Here is a 9,283-nt window from a genome sequence, read left to right on the forward strand (position 1 = left end):
GCCTCACAAACGCCCTCACTCGCATGCACCTGAAAGCATTTCCCGGGGGTAGTCCAAACTTCTCCTCCGGTGCCCATAAGCTCGCAAACGTCCCATCGATGAACAGGTCCCCCATTCTTCTAATCTCTGCCCGATGCCAGCTCTGAAACCCCCCGTCCATCCTTCCTGGGACAAACCGATGGTTATCTCTGATCGGGGACCACACCGAGGCTCCCATTGCACCCCTGTACCATCTCCACTGCCCCCTGATCTTTAGCGTTGCCGCCACCACCGGACTCGTGGTGTACCTTGTCGGCGAGAGCGGCAGCGGTGCCGTTACCAGCGCCCCCAGGCTCGTTCCTTTGCAGGACGCCATCTCCAGCCTCTTCCATGCCGCCCCCTCTCCCTCCATCACCCACTTACGGATCATTGCCACGTTGGCTGCCCAGTAGTAGCCACCCAGATTCAGCCACGCCAGCCCTACTCTATCTCTACTACGCTCCAGGAACCCCCTCCTTACCCTCGGGGTCTTACTCGCCCCCACAAAACCAATAATGCTCCTGCCTACCCTCTTAAAAAAGGCCTTGGTGATCACAATTGGAAGGCATTGGAATACAAAAAGAAACCTCGGGAGGACCACCATTTTAATCGACTGGACCCTGCCCTCTAGCGAGAGTGGCAACATGTCCCACCGTTTAAAGTCCTCCTCCATCTGCTCCACCAGCCACGTCAAATTAAGTTTGTGCAGGGTCCCCCAGCTCCTAGCTACCTGGATCCCCAAGTATCGAAAGCTCCTTTCCGCCCTCCTCAACGGTAGGTCGTCTATCCCTCTTCCCTGATCCCCCGAATGCACCACAAAGAGCTCACTCTTCCCTACATTGGGCTTGTAGCCCGAGAAGTCCCCAAACTCCCTTAGGATCTGCATGACCTCCACCATCCCCTCCACTGGGTCCGCCACATACAGCAACAGGTCGTCTGCGTACAGCGACACTCGATGCTCCTCTCCCCCTCGAACCACCCCCCTCCATTTCATGGACTCCCTTAATACCACGGCCAAAGGTTCAATTGCTAATGCAAACATCAGGGGGGACATGGGGCACCCCTGCCTCGTCCCTCGATACAGCCGAAAATACTCCGACCTCCACCGATTCGTAACCACACTCGCCACCGGGGCTCTGCATAGGAGCTTAACCCAACTGATAAACCCCGCCCCAAACCTCCGCAGCACTTCCCAGAGATACTCCCACTCTACTCGGTCAAAGGCCTTCTCCGCGTCCATAGCTGCCACTATCTCCGCCTCTCCCTCCACCGATGGCATCATTATCACATTTAGGAGCCTCCGCACATTGGTATTTAACTGCCTGCCTTTTACAAATCCCGTCTGGTCCTCGTGAATCACCCCCGGGACACAGTCCTCAATCCTCGTAGCCAACATTTTTGCTAGCAACTTAGCACCTCCGTTGAGGAGCGAGATCGGCCTATACGACCCGCATTGCAGTGGGTCCTTATCCCGCTTCAGGATCAAAGAGATCGTCGCCTCCGACATTGTCGGGGGCAGGGTCACCCCCTCCCTTGCCTCATTGAAGGTCCTTACCAGCAACGGGGCTAACAGGTCTACATACTTCCTATAGAACTCCACCGGGAACCCATCCGGTCCCTTCCCTGCCTGAATGCTCCCCAGTCCTTTAACCAGCTCCGCCATCCCAATTGGCGCCCCCAAACCAGCCACCTCCTGCTCCTCCACCCTCGGGAACCCCAGCTGGTCCAAGAATCGTCGCATCCCCTCTTTTCCCCCTGGGGGCTGGGACCTATACAGCTCCTCGTAGAAGGCCTTGAATGCCTCATTCACTTTCACCGCACTCCGCACCGTAGTTCCCTTTCCATCCTTGACTCCACCTATTTCCCTCGCTGCCATCTTACGGAGCTGATGTGCCAGCATCCGGCTCGCCTTCTCCCCATACTCATACATCGCCCCCTGTGCTTTCCTCCACTGTGCCTCTGCCTTCCCTGTGGTCAACAGGTCGAACTCCGTCTGGAGACTTCGTCTCTCCCTGAGTAGTCCCTCATCAGGGGCCTCTGCATATCTCCTGTCCACTCTTAAGATCTCCCCCACTAACCTCTCCCTTTCCCTGCCCTCTCTCTTCTCCCTATGAGCCCTGATGGAGATTAACTCTCCCCTGACCACCGCCTTCAGCGCCTCCCGTACTACTCCCACCTGCACCTCCCCGTTGTCGTTGGCCTCCAGATACCTTTCGATGCACCCCCGCACCCTTCCGCACACTTCCTCGTCTGCCAGCAGTCCCACATCCAACCGCCACAGCGGGCGTTGGTCCCTCTCCTCCCCCAGCTCCAGTTCCACCCAGTGCGGGGCGTGGTCTGAAATGGCTATGGTCGAATACTCCGTTCCCTCCACTTTCGGGATCAATGCCCTGCCCAGAACAAAAAAATCTATCCGGGAGTAGGCCTTGTGTACATGGGAGAAAAAAGAAAATTCTCTGGCCAAAGGCCTGGCAAATCTCCACGGATCTACTCCCCCCATCTGATCCATGAACCCCCTGAGCACCTTGGCTGCAGCCGGCCTCTTTCCGGTCCTAGATCTGGAGCGATCCAGTGCTGGGTCCAACACCGTGTTGAAATCCCCACCCATTATCAAGCTTCCTACCTCCAAGTCCGGAATACGGCCCAACATCCGTTTCATGAATCCAGCATCGTCCCAATTCGGGGCGTATACATTTACCAATACCACCCCCGTCCCCTGCAACCTACCGCTCACCATCACATATTGGCCTCCATTGTCCGCTACTATGTTCTTGACCTCAAACAACACCTACTTCCCCACCAGTATTGCCACCTCTCTATTCTTCGCATCCAGCCCCGAATGGAACACCTGTCCTACCCATCCCTTCCTTAACCTGACCTGATCTGCCACCTTCAGATGTGTCTCCTGAAGCATGACCATGTCTGCCTTCAGTCCCTTTAAGTGCGTGAATACTCGGGCCCTCTTAACCGGCCCACTGCCTCCTGCTGACCCCGGCTTCCCCCGCCTTCCCGTTGACCCCCCCGTGTGGAAATCCCTCCTCCTCCTTACGCTCCTCCATCCCCCCCCCTCCCTAACGCGGGAAAAAGCCATCGCTTTCCTGAGCCAGCCCCGCCCCCTGTGGCGCAGCTCCTGTTGCGGCCTTATCCAAATTCCCCCATCCCCGAGTCTCACCTCCCTCCAGCACCGACGCCCACATTCCTCATTGTCCCCCCATCAAGAACTCTTCCCCCATCCCCATCCATCGTCCCACCCGTGAAACATTCTTTACCCATATTTACAACCCTGTATAGTCAACATCTCCCCCACATCCACAGTCCCTCAGTTCGAGTCCAATTTTTCCGTTTGGATAAAGGTCCAAGCCTCTTCTGGCATTTCAAAATAGTGGTGTCGGTCCTGATAAGTGACCCACAGTCGTCCTAGCTGCAGCATTCCGAATCTCACCCTTTTTTTATGCAGCACCGCCTTGGCCCGGTTGAAGCCAGCTGTCCTCTTTGCCACCTCCGCGCTCCAGTCCTGGTATACTCGGATCACCGCATTCTCCCATCTGCTGCTCCGCTCCTTCTTGGCCCATCTCAGGACACTCTCTCTGTCTGCGAAGTGATGGAACCTCGCCACTATCGCCCTTGGCGGCTCGCCAGCCTTGGGTCTCCTTGCCAGGACCCGGTGAGCCCCTTCTAGCTCCAGGGGGCTCGGAAAGGCCTCTGCACCCACCAGCGAATGGAGCATCATGCTCACATACGCCCCGGCATCAGCCCCCTCCACTCCTTCGGGGAGACCCAGAATCTGGAGATTCTTCCTCCTCGACCTGTTCTCCAGGACCTCGAGTCTCTCGGCCCACCTCTTGTGCAGCGCCTCGTGCGCCTCCATCTTCACCGCCAGGCCCAAGATCTCGTCCTCGTTCTCGTTAGTTTTGTCCTTCACCTCTCTGAGCACTATGGCCTGGGCCTTCTGGGTCTCCTTCAGCCCCTTGATCGCCAACAGCATTGGCGCCAGCGCCTCCTTTTTAAGCTCCTCCATGCAGCGCCTGAGAAACTCCTGCTGGTCCGGCCCCCATGCTGCTCGATCTCCGACCTCCGCCATCTTGATTTTCCCCCCTCGTTTCTGCCGCTGCTCCAGAGCTTGTTTTTTGGTCGTTCACTGCTAATCCCCTCCATGCGACGGAAGGGGGACCTTACTTCACCTTCCCACACGGGATTTAGTCAAAAAAAAATTCCGTTGGGGCTCCTCCGGAGAGCCCAAAAGTCCGTTGTAGCGGGAGCTGCCGAAATGTGCGGCTTAGCTCCGCATCGCCGCAATTGGAAGTCCTACAAGCAGAAACTTAACAGGAGAATCCGGTTAAGAAGGTTGATGCAACAGAAGGTCGATGCAACGCGACTGCTTGGAGTCAGTGGACTGGTCCATATACAATAACAAGGGCAGCATGGTAGCACAAGTGGATAGCACTATGACTTCACAGCACTAGGGTCCCAGGTTCGATTCCCTGCTGGGTCGCTAGCGGTCTGTGCGGAGTCTGCACGTTCTCCCTGTCTCTGCGTGGGTTTCCTTCGGGTGCTCCGGTTTCCTCCCACAGTCCAAAGACTTGCAGGTTAGGTGGATTGGCCATGATAAATTGCCTTCGTGACCAAAAAAGGTTAGGAGGGGTTATTGGGTTACAGGGATAGGGTGAGGGCTTAAGTGGGTCGGTGTAGACCCGATGGGCCGAATGGCCTCCTTCTGCACTGTATGTTCTATGTTAACTCTGCAGCCAATCTAGACGAGTATGCCAGCACCGTCACAGACTTCATCAGTAAATGTGTAGAAGATTGCGTGTAAAAGAAGGTAGTCTGTACGTCACCCAACCAGAATCCATGGTTTAATTGGGAGATTCGCTCCCGACTGAAGGTGTTCAAGGCAGGCAACCCTGATCTATTCAAGAAATCTATATATGACCTCCACAAAGCCAACAGGGACTCCCAAGTGACGATACCAAACTAATCTAGACCCGCAGACTAACGACAGGGACTCTCATTGGTTGTGCCAGGTCATGCACCCAGATCCTGCGCTGACCCACTGGCAGGTGTGTTTCCAGACATCCTCAATCTCTCCCTCCTCCGTTCCAAGGTTCCCATTGGCTTCAAGAAGACCACCATCATACCGGTGCCAAAGGAGAACCAGGCAACGTGCCTCAATGGCTACCATCCGGTGGCCTTGACATCAATCATTATGAATTGCTTCGAGATGTTGGACACATCAACTCCATACTCGCAGCATTCCTTGATCCACTGCAATTCACATACCGCCACAACCGGTCCACAGCAGATGCCATCTCCCTGGCCCTATACTTGCCCCAGAAGCAACTCGACAACAAGGACTCCTACGTCAGACTCCTATTCATTGACTACAGCTCTGCCTTCAACACCATAATCCCAACCAAGCTCATATAAAAACTCCAAAACTTCGGACTAGGCTCCTCCCTCTGCACCTGGATCCTCGACTTTCTGACCCACAGACCACAATCAGTAAAGATAAACAACAACACCACCTCCGTGATAGTTCTCAATTCAGGAGCACCGCAAGGCTGCACTGCCTATACACACACACACACGACTGCATGGCAAAATTTGGCTCCAAATCCATCCACATGTTTGCTGATGACACGACTGTAGTGGTTCGGATCACTAACATCCCCACGATAGTCCTCAATACCGGGGCCCCACAAGGCTGCGTACTTAGCCCGCTACTACACTCGTTATACACACACGACTGTGTGGCAAAATCTGCTCCCGCTCCATCTACAGGTTTGCTGATGACATGACGTAATGGGTCGGATGTCAAACAACGATGAGTCAGAGTCCAGGAGGGAGATAGAGAACCTAGTGGCATGGTGTAATGACAACAATCTCTCCCTCAATGTCAGCAAAACTAAGAAGCTGGTCATTGACTTCAGGAAGTGAAGTATCGTACACACCCCTGTCTGCATTAATGGGGCTGAGGTGGAGATGGTTAGCAGCTTCAAATTCCGAGGTGTGCACATCACCAGCATTCTGTCCTGGTCCACCCACATCAGCGTTACAACCAAGAAACATATACTTCCTCAGGAAACTAAGGAAATTCAGCATGTCCACACCGATTGCCACATGGGCGGCACGGTAACACAGTGGTTAGCATTGTTGCTTCACAGCGCCAGCATCCCAGGTTTGATTCCCGCTTGGGTCATTGTCTGTGCAGAGTATGCATGTTCTCCCCGTGTCTGCGTGGGTTTCCTCCGGGTGCTCCGGTTTCCTCCCACAATTCCCGAAGGACGTGCTTGTTAGGTGAATTGGACATTCTGAATTCTCCCTCAGTGAACCCAAACAGGCGCCAGAGTGTGACGACTAAGAGATTTTCACAGTAACTTCATTGCAGCATTAACGTAAGCAATTATGAAGATTATCATTGACTTTTACCAATTATTACAGGTGCACCAACCTTTACAGGAGCACCATAGAAAACATCTTATCTGGCTGCATCACAGCTTATGTTATGGGCCAGGGTTCAGAAAACTCCAAAGTATATCATGGAGTTCACCTGACCTACAATTGTTTATTGATTTTGGTTCCGATGAGCACAAGGGCTGCCTTTCAGGTGTTATTCAACAGAGGCCTTCACCACTTTTAATCAAAACAAGCTTTATTCTACGAATTTAGTTAACATTTTTATAAACACACACAGTAAGCATTTTTATAAATTACAAACATAAATACCCCACACAGCTACAGTAATCTATGTATAACCCTGAATACATTCCCCCCTTTAACTGTTCCAATTTAATAACACGATCCCATAAACCAGTACCTCCTTTTCAAAGGTGTGGCCCAGCACACAGCACTCAAGACCTGGTTTGGATGCGCTTGTTTCCTTTCCAAAACAGCAGGTTTGAATTCCTTCCAGGAAGCAATTATTTCTTTTCAAGTTATCAAGCAGTCTGGAAACAGCTTTTAAAATGAAGATCGAGAGACAGGCCAAAATACTCCTCTTTCTGAGTACAGCAGCCAAAAATGTGAGAACGAAAGCAAAAAACTCAGCCACAAAACTGCCCCAAACCAAAGCGAAAGTAAAGCCAACACCCAGAGCCACAGCCCAGCTCCACCCACACAATGACATCACTGAAGCCATGTGATAAGACAAAACATTTCTTAAAGGGACACTCCCATGACACTCAGTATGGCAACTGCTCAGCCCAAGACTAAGAAACTACAGAGTTGTGAACACAGCCAAGTCCCTCACACAAACCCGCCTCCCATCCATTGACTCTGTCCACACCTCCTGCTGCTTTGGGAAAGCCGGCAGCAAAATCAAACACCCTCCCACCAAGGTTATTCTCTTTTCCAATCTCTTCCATTGGGCAGGTGATACAAAAGTTTGAGATCTCGCAATAACAGATTCTAAACAGCTTCTTCCCCGCTGTCACCAGACTGCTGAATGACCCTCTTATGGACTGAACTGATCTCTCCACACATCTTCTCTACTGAGTAGCACTACACTCCGTATGCTTCACCCAATGTCTATGTATTTAAATTGTGTATTTATCATATGTCCTATGTTTTTTCATGTCTAAAATGATCTGTCTGTATTGTACACAGAACAATACGTTTCACTGTACCTCGGTGCATGTAAATAAATTTAATCAGATCAAACTTTGTTCATTCTGACACTTGGTGAAGTGGGAGGGTCGGAGGGTTTCTTTCTGCTGGATTGGCCGGTCTCACGATTTTGCTTCCAGTGGACCGACGCTCTTTGAGTCTGGGGGAGAACACATTTCCACTGGAATGATCCACAAAGGCTGAAGTACATTTATTTTATCCTGGATAGTAAATAGTGTTATTCCCCCACTACAGGTGGATCTAAAAGAAACCAGATGGGTTTTTACAACTATCGACAATGCTTTCATGGTCAGCGATGACTTTTAATTCCAGATTTTTAATTAATTAAAATTTCACCATCTGCATTATCCTGGGTCTCTGGGTTACTGGTCTGGCTATTGTTTTCCGAGATGTGTTTTGTGAGAGATGAAGTCACTATAGCCAATAAGTGAGCTATTTTCGAGTTGTTTCCTTTACGTCCTGTACTTTCCCACCAAATTGCAGACAAAACAGCTGCAACTGTACTGTGTATAAACGTGTGTTATTGTAACTACTCCTAGAGATGCTTCGGTTCGCTGAAGCATTCCCTGCATGTTTGTAATAAAGATTCCTAAACTTTACCCAACTCTAGACTGCGAGTGACATTTGTCCCAAAACAGCCTGGCATCAGGAACAGGATCCACTGACGACTCTGGGGATGAAGCCGTATGGGAGGTGAAACAGAAAGAGTTAGGCAGTTGGACAGAGTTTGGCGTGTGTTCAGAGGTCCCAGATAGGGGTCAGCCAGCATCATCACATCGATGGATCTGCACAGAAAAGGTCCAACCAGATGGAACTTATAAGACCAAGGTGAGGTTAGTGACGCGGGAATTTGAAGAAGTCTTAGGAGAGAAAGAGGTCAGAGTGGACTCGCCCATAGCGGGAAAGGTAATTTTGAAATTTCTTTTGCCCTTTTCGTGACATTTTCTCAGAACTTTCAGTCAAGAAACATAAAAGCTGCATTTGCGCTGGGGGATCGCCTCCAGAGGGCAGTGTTTCTACAACCTACGGTGCCAGATGTAGATGGAAGACTTTGGAAATTCAATAAGTTTGTCTATGTTTTGAACAATGTTTCAAGTGTATGGCACTTCTCAGTTAGATCAGTTTTGTCCAAGTCGGGTTGTCTCTACCTGAAGGCAGAAGCTGCCGTGCTTTATTGGTTCCAAGGCAGGAAACTCTCGGGCATCTTTATGATGCATGTTGATGACTGCCTATGTGGTGATACTAGTGAGTTCCAAAACAATGTTACTGACAGGATCAGAACAACATTTAAGGTTGGAGTCAGGCTTCTGGGACCTATAAATAAATTGGATTGGAAATTGGGCAGTGTGCGTCTGATGTGACTTTACATCAACAATCTCAGGGAGACAGTATGAACCCTGTCACAGTCAATGGGGCCGGGGCCTCACAGAAAGATGAAGGTGTTTCCAAAGCTGGGACTGAGCTGCTGCAAAGTTGAATTGACGAATGGGGCACACAGGCAAGGCCGGATACAAGTTTTGATGTCTTCGAGCTGAGTTCTGTAATGAAACATCCAGAGGGCAACGATATTTAACAGGCAAACAAAACAAAAAATACAAGATGGAGAAATGTGTGCTGAAATTTCCATCTTTGGGTGAGCTGC

General features: G+C 51.1%; 1 protein-coding gene across 1 annotated transcript in view; it reads left to right on the forward strand.

The window, feature by feature from the left end:
• Positions 1-9,283, forward strand: part of LOC140418001 (uncharacterized) — a 200,932-nt gene that overhangs the window by 179,099 nt on the left and 12,550 nt on the right. The gene's annotated exons all lie outside the window — the stretch shown is intronic.

The sequence above is a fragment of the Scyliorhinus torazame genome, chromosome 5, assembly GCF_047496885.1.
Source record: "Scyliorhinus torazame isolate Kashiwa2021f chromosome 5, sScyTor2.1, whole genome shotgun sequence".
NCBI classification, from domain to species: domain Eukaryota; kingdom Metazoa; phylum Chordata; class Chondrichthyes; order Carcharhiniformes; family Scyliorhinidae; genus Scyliorhinus; species Scyliorhinus torazame.